General features: G+C 48.1%; 1 protein-coding gene across 1 annotated transcript in view; it reads right to left on the reverse strand.

Moving 5' to 3' along the window:
- Positions 1–15,004, reverse strand: part of HYDIN (HYDIN axonemal central pair apparatus protein) — a 115,007-nt gene extending 100,003 nt beyond the window's left edge. The window contains exons 1-4 of the mRNA XM_030512556.1: positions 14,746–15,004; positions 10,019–10,170; positions 943–2,219; positions 599–684 (exon numbers count right to left, since the gene is read on the reverse strand). The gene's annotated coding sequence lies outside the window, so the exon portion shown is untranslated. The remainder of the gene's footprint in view (positions 1–598; positions 685–942; positions 2,220–10,018; positions 10,171–14,745) is intronic.
- Positions 15,005–15,327: the final 323 nt, after the last annotated feature.

Consider the following 15,327-nt stretch of genomic DNA (forward strand, 5'->3'; position numbering starts at 1 on the left):
CAATGAGACTGGTCAGGAAGCCAGCTTGTGAATGACACTTCTTCTCCATAATCAGAAGCAGTGACAGCTTTGCAGACTGACTCTGGAAGGCTCCAGCTGCTGACAGAACACAGCACCCTTTGCCAGCAGAGCCATGAGATCAGACAGCGGACCTCTGTGCAGACAGGATTCGGAGGCTCTAATAGCAGCTTTGAGGCTGTTATTTGAGGGCTGAGCTTTGCTCCTCTCCAAGGTTCAGGAAGCTTTTCTGTCATTGCACACACTGGTCCCTCCCTGCCCCCAACTCCAGAGGGGACCCTGGGGAGGCTAGGTCAGTCCCTCCACGCTTTCAAGCTTCCTGCACTGCAGTCCTGTGCAATGCAGAGCTCCTGCACAGCAGGGCAGCCCTCTCTCCAGCCTTGCTGGCAAAGGGAGCTGAAATGCAGCTGGGGAGGAGCATCCGCTTTGTCTGCTTGCAGGGCAGCAGACAAACTGGCTGACATTTACTGAGAGCTCTGAAGGCAAAGAATCCTCTAGAAATGTCCATCCTTAGTCCTGCTATTCCTGGCCCACCAGGCTGCTTTGTCTCCCACAAAAGCTACTAGAGAGCACAACTTACACGCCTCCTGTCTCCCTGGGAACTGATCCTGTGCTCGTCCTCCTTGACTTCACTGTCCATTTGAGCTCACAGCACAGTTCCAAGGCCTAGAAACACCAGGCACAAAGTGAAAACAAAGGTCAGGTATAGTGCACTCCTCCTGGGGATGTAGGCCCAACAAAAACCCTCTCTCATTACCATCATAATCCAGGTAAGCCTGAAAAAGCTGTTCCTGAAGAGAGAAGCAACACAAGGAACTCCCAGCACACCCCTCCAAAGCCCTGCTCGGTCCCTGCTGCCAGCATAGGCTCCCTCTCCCTTCCCAAGTTCCCCCATGACATTCCCGCTGCCCCAAGTCTACGTACAGGTCCATCTGGCAGCTTCACAGCAACAGCAGTTGTCTTTCCAGTGAAATTCATTCATCTAGAAGAGAAAAGGCAGCCAGCATCTGCTCACCCTGCAGAGCTTGCAGCAGACAAGGAATACTGCCACATTTCTACATGCTTTCTAATGCTTTTTTCCTCTTCCTTTCACTCCTCAAAGCAGACCACATGGGTCATCATCAGGATCAGGCACAGAACCATGGAAAAATTCAGGTGGAAGAGACTTCAGATGTCTCTGGTCCAAACCCCTCCGCACAAACGGATTGTGCAGGGATGTGTCCAGCAGTCTGAAATGTCTCTTAGGATGGACATTCCCCACTTCTCTGAATCACATAAACCTTTCATCTGCCTTTAGAGTTACCAGACAGTCACATTTGTCCCCAACCTCAGCACAGGCTCCAAGAGGTACTGTGTGTTGTGATACTGCAGCCCTTGTTCTGGAAGTTAACCTCGGCACATGCCTTCAAAGTCCTTGGCTCCCTGAAAAGAAGAACAAGTCTCCTGGTTTGGGTGGTTTTGGTTTTAAGCAGCCATCTGCTGCAGTATTGTCTGAGACCAAAATGCCAGCTGCTTCGTGCCAAAGAGGAAAGCCAGCGTACAGCAGAAAGGCACTGAGGCGCTCTGCCTTGCACGAACAAGTGCCAGAGGATGTGTGATGGACCAAGAATCCCATGGAAATAAGAGTGACCTTTTTTAGCAGCCTTTATCTTTGGTCCTGCAAATGTAATAAGAAACCTACTTCTTCTTCCTTCATGGAATGGTGGGCAGAGAAGGCCCTGGTCACGTACCTGTCAGAGAAGCTGAGTGTTAAGATGGAAGAACCACCAACGCTCTCAAAACGAAGAACAACATAGAGTCAGTAGAAGAAAAGCAAGTGCCACTGTTTCAAGGAACTGCTAGATCTTCAGCCAGCAGCAGGAGACATAGGATGGGCTTGATTATCCAGCACAGTCCCGTGACAAGCCTTTGCACCATGGTCTGAAAATGCTGGTATCCAGCACATGGGTTCACTCCCACCATCCAGCCTGGCACCTCTGTGCTCCTTGGGGTGGGGAAGCAGGTGATGGTGGTACGAGAGTCATCCCTGTGGCCAATATGGGGAGTAAGCATGTATATACCATGCCCTAAAGCCTGACACCAACATCATTTCTGAAAGGGTACTTGGTTCAGCCCTGTCCTACTGCAAGCAACTAACTGGTGCAGATGAATCTGCTCCAGGTAGATAAGGTACTCTGAAGTGCTCATGTCTGCCCTGGTACCTTTGCAGAAAGAAGTACAGGAAGGTTCAGCATGTCTGTGGCTCTCACTGAAGTGGCTCTTGTAACAAAGCCGGGAGGAAAAGTTTGATTTTTTTGGTATCTTGCACTACATCTCTTTTGGCTTCTTGCCCTTCCTGGAAAAACTACAGGCTGGAGCACTAACACCAAAAGGGCACATCCCAGACTCAGTCCTGGTTACCTACTACAGGAATGGTGAGGTCTGGTCTCCCAGAGCCACCCGGACCTCCCTGCAGTGGCAGCAGGGCGTTAGTTGTGAAGCACTGATGTCTGTTCCACCTCCTGGTCTCTCAGCAGAATACACACACAGCAAGTCAGAGATGGACATCCAGACACTTACACAAACCCAAGTGTTTCAGTCAGAAAACAGTAGAGAGAGGCCAGAGGCCGAAACAACTTGATAGAGCCTGTGGTAAATGCGCTGATGAAAAGGAAGGAAGAAAAAGGTCCCCAAAGCACCCAAGCCCCACAAGGGAGGCAAAGTCACGAAGCAGGTAACCTTCCCCTACATAAACCCAGCCCATGGGCTCTGCAAAGCAGAGCTGTAGCACATACTGAGTACCAAGATCTGTTCAGCTAATACAGCCAAACACTCAATACAACAGCAGCTCTAGTATTTTGTTCCCACTGGATGAATACTCTTTTCTACCAGGATGCAGTATCAGAAGCCCAGCTCCAATTTGGTTGGGACAGCCTTTCCCCTGACTTTCTTCCTGAGGAACCTGGAAGCTCAGCCACTCAAAAGTTTCTTGCTTGCGCGGAGATTGCTTATAACCACCCAGCAGATTCAATACAGGTATTCACTGCAAAAACCATGGCAAAAACAGAGCTGCTGCTTGCCTATTCATACAGCTGCAGAGCATTTTAGTTGAGGGAGCAGAGCAAAGGATCATTCTTTCCCTGATCCCTTCAAATCAAAAGTATGCAATGGCTTTTCATCACTCATTTCCATCCAAATTTAGAAGATAAAAGGTTTTCATTTCTTTCTGGAGTCAGGGCAAAACATGAGGACTTGTCACCTCTACATGTCTGCATTTCAGACTTGTGACTTAGACACCACTGCAATAACATAGTGCAAAACCAAAAGTCTAAGCTAACACTTGACAACCAAGCCTAGGAGGGTGCAACTCAGGAAACAGCAGGGCCCAAACCCGAAACAAAGATCTGCCCAGGGCATAGGGAAGAAGAGGGAGGAAGATGTAATGCTGGAAGCCCTGGATTCCTGAAGCTAATAGCAGTATGGATGCAATCTACACAAAAAGCTCTACATGTTGCAATCCCATCAAGTCACTAGCGGGAAGGTTTTTTAAGGTTGTCCTGCCCCTTTCTAGAGGGCTAAGTCTCCTACAGACCTGCAGTAGAGGATGTCTTGATTCACTCGGCCTTGGCAAAACAAAGCTGCATCCTAAGGACAACCTGGGGGCACTGAAAGCCACTATCTGTAGTCCAGGACAGAGGTCTCTGGCCTCTGTCAAAAGGAGCTCCTTCCAAAGTGTCTCCTACCTCCTGGACACTAAAGCAGTAACTTGCAACCACTTTGCCTTTGAGAAAGAGTCTGACACCCCCAGATGAACCCCTGACAAGCCACAGATGCCTTTGGCATAGGGATGGCTGAATTATTCACAGGCAGGGAATTAGCCTAATGCAGTTTAACTCATTTGCCTGCCTCATCTAAAGCACTTTTAAATACCCCTATACTGATCCAAGTCAGAGGTATTTTAACATTTGAGTCCAAAGGATGCTAAACGCCGGTTAAGAAAGCCATTTTAAATATACCAGTCGAACTGCCTTCAGTGTGTAAGTGGCTGTGAATGAACTGCTCATCCATTCTTGCTACCAGCTCTTGCTAGAAGGAAGAGTCACTCAGCTCCGTCTTGCATGAGATGCCTGCTTAAAACACTGTGCAGAATCAGCAGATCCTGTCCTGGAGGAAAAGGGAACCCTGCCCTGAACCTCTGTGCATCATGCCACCTTGATCTATCTCTGCAAATTAAGGGCCAGAAACAAGACAGAAACAGAAAAATTCCTAAACTGACATAAACTGCTGGATTTTGAGGCCTGGAATCCTGCTCCCAAAAGACACGTCCAAAGACATCTGGGCTAAAGGATTGCTCCTTCAAGTGCAACAAGTAATACAGTAAAGCCTCTGCTTTTCTCCTGGATTTGGTCACCCATCAGCCCCTGGTCAGAAAAGCACAAATCCTAATTAAAGGCAACAAATGTAAAAGCCCAGAGCAACACAAGTCAAGATTCATTGGTGGCATTCAGCAAGTGACAAACACACAGAAGCTTTTGGTAACAATTCTTTCAAGGGAAAACTAAAGCTCACAGGTACAACCATGGGAAGGCTCTCACAGAGTGTCAATGGCATCAACTGGCAGATTTAAGCATTCTCTGGCAAGTGCCTACACTGTCAAGATAGGACAAAGCTCTGCAGTGAAGCCCCAGCAAGGGGCTCCTGTGGGCTCATTTCTGAGAACACAGACTGATGGGCCATCACCCTGCCAACAGAAACCAGCTTGTGAGCACGTGGTACATAAAATACGGCACCCTCAAAAGAGAAAGGTCATCCCACTAAGACAGCATCTCCCTCCAGTACCTGCAGCATCTGCAGCCCAGCCCTGCTGCCAGGAGTCCTCTCAGCATGGCCAGCTCAGCACCCCAGGCTTCCAAACCCCATCTTTCTGGAAGCAGCACTCAGCCCATTCCAGGGAAAAAAGATGAAGACATCCCTTAACTCCATTGGGAGACTTCCCACCACAGGGAGAAGGAAATGAAAGGAACATTTTGGTTCAGTTGCTCTGAAGCAAAATAAAACCAACCACTGCAGCAGCGAGACAGCTCTCACTGGAGGAGAGATCTTCAAAGCCCTGGAATAAATAGCCTTGCCTCTAGCTGCCAGCTGCATGGGATTGCTTTATACCACCTTACACAGACCTCAAATAAAATACCTCCTACAAGGTATTAAAATGCCCGAAGAAACAGCATTACGGCTGACCATAGGATTAAGGCACTGGCTTCTAAACCTCATTTACTTGGTACCTACAACAAACCTTCAGGTTCCATTCAACCCTCACATTAGGTTGGTCTTCCGAAATGGTAACGAAAGCAGCTTCAGCAAGATCAGTTGAACCACAAAAGCTTCCTTCCTTACTAGGTGCAGCCTGGCTGTGTCTGATCAGCTCCATTCCCACCACAGCCACTTGAGTGCCACAACTCAACAGCTCCAGAGTCTCACCCAGGGCAGGAGGCAAAGCCTGGGGAGAAAGGCAGCTGTGACACAGAGTGACAAAGCTAGGACACGATCAAGGGTTGGGAGCACTGGGATCTGAATCCCCACCATTCCTTCAGAAGAGGTGTCCCCCTCTGGCACTACAACTATCAGTCCCTATGCACTAATGCTCTGAGAAAGAGACAACTTATTTCCTCTGCCCTTGCTTGGCACATAAATATTTAAGTGACAGATGCCTTCACATTACCTCTAAGACGGGCAGTTAAGATGACACCTCTCCTTTGAGGGGAAACAAGGAGGAAGAGAGAAAATGTGGGGCAATATACCTTCCAAAGAAGAGTAAAAGACTAAAGGCTTCATGAAACCTATCCATATTGTAGACATTTTTGTGCCTGTACAGATGTGACTGTACTTGGGATGGTAGAACAGTTGAATCCATGGCACAGGGAGAACAGAGAAGCTTTGGAGATGAGCAAACTGTTTAAGGCCAGCAGAGCACACCTCCTCCTGAGGGTGGCCAGCTCTAATTGCCACATTGCTTCCCAGGAATGATAGAGGGAGAGAGTCAGGACAGCTGCAAAAAGTCAGTGAGACGTCTCGAAGGGGAAAAAAAGGAAAGAGAAAATAACCAAGTTGTTTTTACCACACTATCTGTTACAAGAGCCATCAAAACATGAGAGTCAGTGATGGACAGTTGGGGTGAACAGTCAGGATTCGACAAAACAGTTCAGACAGCTTGAAACCAGACTGAAAATTAACATTTGTCAAAAGAAAAACATAGTGTTTCGCTCTGCCCTAGAGGTACCTCTGTGTCACAGGCAAATATCCCATCCTGCTACCCAGACCCAGACCAAGACCACTCCTTCTCCAAAGGAGACTGCCTCAGCCCTGAGGCAGGGTGAGGATGGGACACCATCATCTCTTTTCCAGCTCACACTCGTGCATGCTGGGATGGGCAATTGTTCATGGGCTTGTCAGAGCCACAGCAGAAGCTAAATCCAAAACGCAGTCACGACCACCTTCCTCTCCTGCTCTGGTGTCATAGAGGTATGCCAAGCTCTGAAAATAACTCCACACGACTCCACCTCTGTGCCAGTGATCCTGTCCTCAGTGGGGTTTGCTCTTTCCTTAAGAAACAAGGAAAGGGCAGGGGGCAGGCTGAGCAAACTGTTTCCCCTCCATGGGGAGCATTTGCTCAGCCCTCCAGCACTGGGAGGCAAACTACCTTCTGGTGCAAGGGCACAGAGCTCAGCATGGTTCTGCCAGCAGAGAGCTTGGCCCAGGGCTCCCTCTTGATTCCTGCTTTCTAACAAGCATCCCATTGCTGAGCCAGATCTCCAACAAGAGGCACCCACCAGCTGAGGAGACCCAGGCTCCCAATCCCTCCTCCTGCCTTCGACAGCAGACCTAAAACCCAGGAAAAAGAAGATCTGGGAGTCGTCAGGCGTAACATCTCACAAACTCCTTACAGCTGCCACTCTTCTTTCCCCCATATCACTATGGTCCAGGCACAACACAATTACAGTCCCCGCTGCGGGTATGTTCTCCTCAAGGTTTGCAGTGAGCTCTGAAGCAAAGCTCCACCTCAACAGAGCAAGCTCTGAGATCTGCAGCCCAAAGCTCAGCAGGCATGGGGCACATCAAACCCTTGACAAAACGTCCCTCTTCCCTGACAAGCCACTCAGGACACAGATTTCCATGCCCTCTGCTCAGCAATTCCCTTCACCACAAAGGTCTGCGATATCTGATGGTGTCAGTCAACAGACTGCTCCCTCTCCTTTCTTTACAGCACTCCTGTTGTCCCAGGATTGCCTCCAAAGCTTCCCAGTTCCCCTACACAGCAAGGCCACCCCAGCCTTTAAACATCAGGCAACATGATTAGACACTAGGAAGAAATTCTTCCCTGTGAGGGTGCTGAGGCCCTGGCACAGGGTGCCCAGAGAAGCTGTGGCTGCCCCATCCCTGGCAGTGTTCAAGGCCAGCTTGGACGGGGCTTGGAGCAAGCTGCTCTAGTGGAAGATGTCCCTGCCTGTGGCAGGGGATTGGAACTGGATGAGCTTTGAGGTCCCTTCCAACCCAAACCAGTCTGGGATTCCATGTTTACCTGATGCTAAGGTACAGATAAAGCCCTGCACAGTTTGTGGTGCTGCTGGAAGCTTGTGGCTCCAGTTCAGGTAGATGTGCATTTAGACAAATCCGTTCTCCTGCACAGCCTCATCCCACCTGCCACAGCTCCCCACACTCAGCCCACTGAGCCTGAAGGCACATTTTTCACTGCCCTCCAAGCCCCAAGCTCCAGAAGTTCCATTCTCCCCTTTCTCATCCACATGCCCAGGCACTTGGCAGCTCCAAGCATCTGAAACTGTCATTATCCACTCAAATTAAGTAACTCTTGAGCACTGGCCCCATGTCTGGCTTAGAGCCTTCTCCTTCCCCCCAGCTTGCTACAGCCACTCTTCTAGCTCCCCTAGGGAACAGAGCTCAGCCAAAAGCACACAGCTTTGCCCATTTTCTTCTGGAAAGAAGCTGCACCTCAGATCCAGGGATGACCCCACACCTTTACAACACCAGCTATGCTGTGACAGTCCAGAGCTCAGTGTCTGTACCACACTAACCTACCGGGTGTCTAGCCCCCAGTCAGTAACCCCAGCATATGGTAAAAACAGACAACTGTTCAATAAGCAGATTTCCCATTTCTTCTTAGCAAGCAGCAGTGTATTTTACACATTTTCCAGCAAGCTCATTACAGCAGACCAGTGGCCTACACTTCACTCACTTCCCAATACTTGCTGCCAGATGATGCTGGGAACAGATTTCCTGGGTCAGAAACACCAGAGCCAGGTAAGATCCACTTGCTTTTCATGTCCTGCCTCAGTAACTCCTTGTGCAATGACTGCACAGTTAAAACCAGGTTTATGGCACGGCATGTCCCACCTGGGCTCACAGGCAGGTGAGCAGCAGAGGCTATTGCCCATTTCCAGAGCTGTGGTTGCCCTGAGCAGATACCAGACTCTGCAACAAGCATCATAATAGCAAAAAATGCCCCAGATGAACTCAGATGAAGACATCATCAGCTACCTTACCATTAAGGAGCACAAAAGTTGTGCAGACCAACTTCAGACAAAAGGCCAAGACTAGAAAGAAGCACCCTAAGGAGCGGCCCTGGCTGTAGTGAGGGAAGAAAAAGTAGTCAATAGGCAACAGCATAACACCTCTTCCATTTAGTTTCCAGAAATCCTCAACAGCGGATAATTATTCCACTAACCAAAGGCTTTTCTACACAATAACTTCTGCAGCTCGGGGCAATGCAGCTGCACATTTGAGTATCTGCACGCTCAGTGTGGCCAGGCTTGTAGCTCTGAAAGCTTTGCATCCTTCTCTCTTCATTGCTGCTCAAACATTTTGACTCCCCAACCCTAAACTCTGGTCCTGCAATAACTGCCCACAGTGTCAAACTGCAGTTTCAGGTGTACCCCATTACCTGCTGAGGGTGCAATCCTGAAAGTTCGACTGTTCACACTTCAGCTTTTCCCGCTAAGAAACAACGGGATGGAGAGGAGTGTGTGCAGGCCCTTCAGAAATGCACACAACCCAAATGCACAAGGATAGCACAGCATGGACACATGGCAGATGGAGAGACAGAAGCTGTCAGTGGGCTTAGCTGCCAATTCAATACCTGGGAATGACAGAAGTAGTAAAGCGAATTCTAACTACTTTTAAAATATCAAGAAATAGCCGCTCATTTGCCTGAAGTTTAGAGTGGAAAATCCCTTTATAACGCAAAATTCAGCTTCATGACATCACTCACGGTGGCGCTGTCTGACCCATCTGCAAACAGATCACCATTATTCTGACAGACCTCAGCTGCTTTACCTGTGAGACTCAACACCTGATAAATCCTTCACTGCCAGTGGTCCTGCTGCCTCCTCCAATCCATTACATTGTCATCATCACCTTCAGATGCCTGCTGCTCACCAAGCTCAATTAAGGATGAAGGATGAAGGAAAACAGGACAATGACAACAGTAACCAGAGCAGGGTATTAAGTAGCTGACAGCAGAGCTCTGGAACAGAAGTGGCAGACAGCGAGGCATTACTGTGCACAAGCTTTCGTACTGCAAATGCAGTGCAGACAGGGCAACAATCTGCTAACAGGTCTGGGAAGCCCAATTCCCTCTGCAGGAGCAGCGCTGCTCACACTGCAAGTTGCCTTCCATAAGTTTTAGGGACAGAGGAGCTCCACCTTGATCCAGTCCCAACCCACCCATGAGCTGTACTGCCATGTTGAGGTGTTCCCTCTGCTACGGAGCATGCTCAGTATCAAGGCACAAAAACTGAGACCGCATCTATGCACGCAAGGTTGGGTGCAAGGCATCCAGACCTAATATTCCACCAAAGCTGCAAAGCAAGAAATCCTTATCCTCAGAGAGCTTCCAATAAGCATTAACAATAGTTGTGCTGCCACTTTCCCTGCTTAGAGGAATCCTTCCCATCCCCATTGTCCGGTTCACTAAGAAAATACCTGCCCTGCACCAACCCCTCCCTATTACCTTCCTTCTCCAGCACTGCCAGGTCCAGGTTGGACATCGTTTCTCTCCAGCCATGACTTCTTGTTTTGGTTTGCTTTTTACATTCTCTACTTGCTGTGGTACTCTCTGCTTTTAGGCTGGTGTTTTCAAATTCTTCTCAGCAGTTACAGGCACTAAGTAAAAAATAAAACCCAAAACAAACAGGTCCTCTAATTGTAACATAAACAGCCAGGGAAAGTCCAATGCTGAAAACAAGTGAGGAAGATTTCAAAGACTGCTCTTCTGCAATGCAGGCAGATTCCTCAAAAATATCACAGCACAACTGGGGAGGGCCCCAACGAAACATGCAAAACCCTAATTCATGCCTTGCTTCTTTTTAAACCTCAGCTTCACATGAAGATCAGAGTCCATCTCTATGCCCACCACACCTCCTCAACAGAAGCTTTCAGATACAGGTACCTCTTCCACTTCCTTTGCCAGCAAGGCCCTAGTTAGGCAGCATCACTGCACCCTGCTCTGCTACACTGGGTCAGACATCACCAAACTGATTTGTCCATGTTTATAAGCCCACTCTAGACTGTAGGGACGTGGGAAGTCTTCTTGGTACAGACAGAGCTCCTCTGGAATTAATCCACCTCGCATCAACACAGGCTAGGCCTTAATATTTCAGTAGAACCAAGACTTCACATGTTGGCCCCACTCCAGAAGCTTCTGCTTCCTACCTCACATGCACCAGAATCAAACAAAGCAGGACGGTTCAGTTCATTTTTTCTGCTCCATGTGTCTCCTCAGGCAAAAGAAACAGGCTTCTGAAGCTGAAATGGAGCCTCTGAAGTTTCTGCAGAGCTTCACTTCTCAAAACCCCAATAGTTACATCCACTAGCACCTGCTGCCTCTTTTCTCCTCCATTTCATTCCCAGACGCATTTTGGTACTTCTGCTCTATTAAAGAAAACTGACTTACACAAGACAAAATTGAATCCTTAATACAACCCTTCAGTGGAAACCAGTGACGTCTAGAATTGCACTGACACCTTCCCAAAATTCTCATGTCCCATTTTCTTACCTTTGCTGCTTGAAACGTGTTTTGCTCTGTTCAAGTCCATAGGGCATTTCTATAGCTGAAAACAAAAAAGAATTCAGCCCAACCCGGCCCTCCCGACTCGCTCCCGGCTCCTGCCATCCATGAGGAACATGGTGGGGCTGAGGGGAAGGCAGATGCTCTTTGGCTGTTTGTTTTCATGACCTGACCATTTCTCAGGCTCTTCTTCACGAGATCAAGGAGTGGTGATGGAGTTTGGGTTCTGACCTGAGCTGCCCTTCCAGTGCTCAGCAAGGCATCAACCAGCAGGTGACTGGTAAAGCGAAGCACCACAACAGGTCAGAGGAGGAAGCAGCTTCGCCGCTATGCACCACCACCACCACCACAGACATTCTCCTTCCAGCAGAGAGTTACCGGCCTTTGGCTCTGGGGTTTGCCTGCTGCTGGTAATCCAGTGGTAACTTCAGCTCAGACAGTTACTTAGCAATCCTTGCCTTCCATTATCCCAGTATTGGTAAGAACTTGGCATCTTCCAGACATGGCTCAGAAGGGCTTGGGGTGGGAAGGGGAGGGAAGAGAAGAGCATACAGAGAGAGCAGCCTCAATCTGTACTCCCTCTGGAAACAAGACAAAAACCCTCTGCAAATTAAAGAGAAGGTTCTGTCCCTGTTTTTCCCAGTTCCTCCTGTATCCCAGCACCTCTCTGAGACCCTGCTGCCTATTGTGCCCAAACCTTGCCCTCCCAGTCTCTGCAAGATACACCTGCCACAAAGGTCATCTCAGTCCCCATAGCTTAATCCCAGCTTCAGTTTAATCTCTGTGGTGAAAAGCCACAGAAGCAGAGTCCTTAAAACCTCATCTATCTTCAGGGACGCAAAATAAATGTACAAGTTGCTTTAAGAGCAGATGGTGTCTAAAGAAACTGACGATAATTAAGCTTCAGAGTTGCAGCTTCCCAAGGGATTACTTGACTCCAGCACCAGACATCTAGGCCAATGCACCACTTGTTAAAATTCTAAGTTTCACCACATTTCATTAGTTGCTAATTACCAAGTCATTACTTCCACTCACGCTCCCGAGACTCCTGCTGCCACTGTTTCCTTCAGGAAACTGTTCGGGTCACTTCAAAACTGCACAGGGTGACGTGATGAGTGAAGTCTGTCACTGAAACGTAAATAGGTGTTCTCAGCTGCTGCATGTGCTCAGCCCCAACCCTGAGCTCTGTTATGCTTGAGCAAGCCCCTCTGTCCCAGCATCCAGCCCAAGGAGCAGTGCCTGTCCTGCCTGGCCCCTCTGGGACCCGCTGAGAAACCAGCCAGGCTGAGTGGCACATCTGAGGCTCATCCGCTGCCTACTCACCCTCCCCTCCAATTTCACTAACACCCTGAAATCAATTCCTTTGGTTTATAGTTAAGGTCACAGCACTGACAGTTATTAACACCCAGCCTACCCTGGTATTTCAGTGCAAAGTGCAAGCTCAGCCTAGTTGAGGACCAGCCTCCCCAGTGCTCCCTCAGAGCAGAGGTTAAGTTTTTGAACCAGCTCCCCTCTGTTAGCTGGCTCCAGTCCCTTCCAGTTTGTGCTAACACTCAATGCCAGGGCTCTTTTCAGGTGCGACAGCAAGCCTCTGCTGCTGAACATCACCATTTCCACCAGCCAGAATCCTACAGCCCTGCCAGTCCTAGGTGCACTAATCCCAAACACTTCCCGTGCCACTGACGGATGCCACACAGGGCTCTCCACACTGTCTACACAGCTTGCAGCCTGGTTTCCTCAGGCTACATAGCTGGCTACCACTAGTGCTGGGGCAGTAATGAAGGCCGGGAGCCCTGTCTGCTCAGATGGCTCCCGTGGTTCAGATGTCCTCAGCAGTCCTGCCCTATACCCGCACTCCTCTACCGAACACTCATCTCTCAGAGAGCATCATTATCTGAGGGAACATGCAGCTACTCAGCAGCCACCTTGGCGCTGAGTTTAATTGTGACTCCAAGACAGATTCCATTACATTTCCACTCAAGGGCATTAAGTTGTGCTCTGCCATCAACCTGGGGTGGCCAACTGATTCTAAAGCAAGTATTCAATCACTTTAACTCTCCAGAGACCTACATTAAGGCACTTCACCACAGTCCCTTCGTTCCTTAGTCTTAACTGAGGTTCCATTACCAACTGGCTACTGGGTCATTGTTTTGAGGCACAGGCATCTGACAGCTTAGGACCTCGGGGTATCTCCGCATGAGCTTTCATTGGTATGGGGCAGCACTTGTCCAGTCACCTCTTCACTACACAGACCATGATCTCTGGCTGCAGCAACAACTAAGATTTGAATACCAAGTCTCTTTCTCCCCGCTGTCCCCCAGTCTAGACAAATCAATCCACCAACAAGCAACAGTCCTTCTCCCTGCTCTCCCCCAGTTGAGGTAAATCAGTTCTTTACCAAGCAACCGTCATCCTCATTTAGTAAAGCCCTATGAAGAGGCACTTTCATAACTGTCTTCAAGCTCCATATGGCAGAAAAATAGTGTTTCAATAAGCAATTTCATATGATCGTTGTAATAAAGGAGGCCACTAGCTGTGATGCACTAGTTCAAGCAGGAGTTGCATTACGGGTCAAACTTCACCTCCCCAGTCTCACTGGGAGACACTGAGGACCTGACACAACCCAGAACAAGAGAATTTGCCAAATATCTGTTCAGGCAGGGAGAGCTGGTTCGCTTTGCACTCAGGGATTTGGTTTAGCTTTCAGCATCAGCTAGTTCAACTCAGAAACTGGCAGCATGCCAGCATATTCAGCTCTATCCAAATTCAGGTAAGTTATATAATCAACATCATGCCATGTATAAAATTGACTTTAAGGCCTGAAGAAGCTACATATGCAGTTTTTAAGCTCTGTAGCAGCAAAATGAAGACACTCACACTTTCTCTTTACTCTTTCTCATCTGCTGTATCATATGTTTTCAGATAAAAGAAACTCTTTTCATACCGTTATACTGGGAATGCAAATATTTCATAGACCTTTTTATGAGTTTGAATACAATTCCTTTTACATTTCCCTATAATTCAGTAAAACCACATTAAATAATATTTCCACCAAAATCAACCCGACAATCCTTCTGACGGGCTCTTCCAGCCCAGCCCCCCATTCCAAAGACCATTCACTTCCAAAGCCCTCATGTCCCCTAAAGTACATTTGGACATTAACAACTAAAGCTTAGTCTAGAGCTCCACTAAAATCAAGTGAGGCAACACTGTCCCACATTTCAGCCCACATTCCACACCACTTCTAGTTTAAACATGTCCCCACCAAACACCTACTGGTATAAGGGTCAGTAAGGAACGTTTCTTGTGTCATTGCTTACCTCTAAGACCCAGAATGATCTTCCCCAGCTCTGTAATTTGGAGTTCGCTTCCAGAAACAAAGGCAATGAAAAAAACTCCAACCACTAGCGTTAATAATTGCAACCAAAATTATTTAGCAGTCTCAGAACAAATTGGAGAGCCAAGCGAAAGACAACTAGCTGGAACCCTTGCCAGTACAGCAGAGCCAACCCTGAGGAATAAGGCTGACTTTTTCTTTTCTTAAAGCTTATTCTCAACTTTTTCTTAATCACACCATTCAGTGAAGGCAAGCACTTAGAATAAAAACATTTGGATAAGGGTTAATAATAGACTTGGTGACAAAAGTACAGTGGGGAACAACCATGTCCTACCAGAGTGGCTGTCACGGCCAGGAGAAACTGAAGATCCTTAAGACACAAGTCTTTGCTGTTCAAGGAGGTCACAGCAACCACGCAAGGGGACACAGATTGCAAAGCTCGGTGACAAGGCCAAGGGCACTGTGTGCAGGCCTCCGATACACTGCTGTGACCACGTTTGCTACTGGAGTCTCTCTGTGAGCTGGTAAACTGCAAAGGGAAAGACAGTTAAAGCAAGTGAGAACCAAACTCCACCCCCAGTGAGCAGGCTGCTCCTGTGCCCCTGTAACCTTCACTCAGTAAGGATGGAGCAAAATGGGAAGATGAAGAAACCGTGGTAAAAAAAAATAATAAATAAATTAAACCTTCCCAGATTCCTCCCTGCTGTGCTTCATTGTTACGTTCCATGTTTGGTGAAGAAACGTGTAAATGGCAACATCTAAAACCTCGAAGATAATACTTTACTTCCTCCAAATAACATTTCTTTTCCTTTCTTTTTAAAAAAGGATCTTTTATTACTCACTTACAGAATAAATGAAAATACACAATGGCCACATAAACCAGCATCCTTCATCTCCTTAGAAAAACATCTCCATC

Source organism: Strigops habroptila, chromosome Z (genome assembly GCF_004027225.2).
Source record: "Strigops habroptila isolate Jane chromosome Z, bStrHab1.2.pri, whole genome shotgun sequence".
NCBI lineage: Eukaryota > Metazoa > Chordata > Aves > Psittaciformes > Psittacidae > Strigops > Strigops habroptila.